Raw genomic sequence first — 2,168 nt, 5'->3', positions numbered from 1 at the left:
TCTTCCTGTTAAAAGGAAGTTTTTCCTCTCCACTGTCGCTACAAGCATGCTTAGTGTGAGGGATTGCATTCAAGTCAATGAGTCGATGCAATCAACTGGTTTTCCTTAGATAGAAAACTTTGAATCAATTTGACTGTATGATCTGGTGAACTGTAAAGGGCCTTGAGATGACATGTGTTGTGAATTGACGCTATATGAATAAACTGAATTGAAAAGTCTGTTCTTGTGCAAATGGGTTTGGATGACATTTATGCACATATTCTAATATCTATGCAGTATGAAGACTACATTCTGATATCTGCAATGATGGTACTGCTGCTAAAGCCCCTCAAAAATGTATTTAGCACAAAAAAGCCTCAAAAAAGAGGGAAAAAAAGGTCACTGTGGTGTCTGAATTAAAAGTAGGATCTTTCAGTCCATGTGTTGAAATTAACGCCCTTCAGCAGCATTAGAAAATGCCACACATGCCAACACGATCAATACAGCCACGTGGCTGGGGAGTACTTCGGAAATCCTTTGTCAATCATCACACTCTTCCCCTGTATCTAGAAATGTAACCTGAAACAATCCTATTATTCAAGGAGGAAGTCATTAATCAACCCTGGCAGAAATGACACTGAATCCTGACACATGATCATCTCAGATGTGTATGTGCTGTCTGGTTAGAAAAATGTCCTTTCAGAGCCGTGCAGGACCTTTTTTAACAAAACATATGGTTTAAGAAAAGTTTTTATTTTTTTTAGGACTTCTCCAGTTATTATTTAACAGGACATAATACAGATTTTTATACCTTTGTTTTTAACTGTAGCTCTGAAATGTTTTCCATTGAAAAATTAGCAATGCATAGAATAGGAAATAAAAAAGGAAATTATATAGTAGAAAATCCTACATTTCAGTCCTGGTAATCACTATTGGACATAGAGTCAGTTCCCCAGGATGGTAATAGTACAGGGCAATAATTCAAAGAATGCTAGTTATGTCCTGAACCAGGCTTGGACTGGGAATGATTTTCGGACCTGGTATTTTTCCATCTGCACCGGTCCTCTTATGGGCAATTGAGATGCGTGCGTCTTCTTGAGTTATTTACTATAACAGCTAGGCACTTTGGGTGGAGAGTAAGTGTTGGGGCGATGTGATTAAGGAGGACCGGCCCTCGCACGCTGAAATTAGGACGGGCCAACTGGGCAAATGCCCGGTATCACAGATTACCAGTCCGAGCCTGTCCTTAACACATTTCTATAACTTTTAGGGATACAAAGTGCTGAAGGCCCAACTTCATTACTAGACTAGGGAAATTAGGTTACATGTAGGGTTACATATATATATATACATATATATGTGCTACAATTACTTTAATACATATTACTTTATTAGACTTTAATAAAGTTATTACACAGAGCAACCTGCAATGAAAAAAATGAGCCTTTGAACTGTGCCTTTTTTTAAGAATACAGAAGGACTACTATTTTCTGTGTCCTTGATTAAAATTATCTCTGTAATTTAGATATTTATAATTTGAGGACAGAGCTATTTTCTTTTCCTAACTATGTACCTTGTTGATATTACATAGTGAAAAACATAACATTGACAAATTATGAAGAAATACCTTTTATCTCACAGTTGATAACATATTGCTTAAATTTTTGTCAGTACTTAAAACATTGTTATCTATTCAGTTTTATACCTTTCTCATCTTAGTAACAACTTTTTTTTTTCTTTTTTGAACAATGTATAAGTTATTTTTTTTTCTCATCTCAAAGCTGGTAAATTGACACAATGACCATTTACTTGGGTTCATGTTTATTGAGTTTCAAAGCTTAAAAGGCACAGCATCTTACTTCATATGATGGTCAAACTGGGGATATGAGAGGGGTCTCAGACTCAAAAGCTGCTTTCCCGCTGAAAACGGCGGTTTTTCAAAACCTGGTAGACCCACTAACAATCGGCTTTTGACTCTTTTCCCATTTGACCTAAAAGCCATGTCTGACCCTCTGCTGGCAAGCTGCATGGTAAATATCCCACAGCACTGCATATTTGCTGATGGCATTACGCTGTGTGAGTGAGCGCTAATGATGTCGACAGTGCAACAGAATTTGGGGAAGTAAACAACGGAGAACAACATGGAAGGAAGCCAGGGCGTATTCAGTATTCTAGCCAGTATTTTAGCC

The sequence above is a fragment of the Cyprinodon variegatus genome, unplaced genomic scaffold (assembly GCF_000732505.1).
Source record: "Cyprinodon variegatus isolate N-32 unplaced genomic scaffold, C_variegatus-1.0 Scaffold2184, whole genome shotgun sequence".
In the NCBI taxonomy this organism is placed as follows: Eukaryota; Metazoa; Chordata; class Actinopteri; order Cyprinodontiformes; family Cyprinodontidae; genus Cyprinodon; species Cyprinodon variegatus.
Note: the sequence above shows the minus strand (reverse complement) of the source record.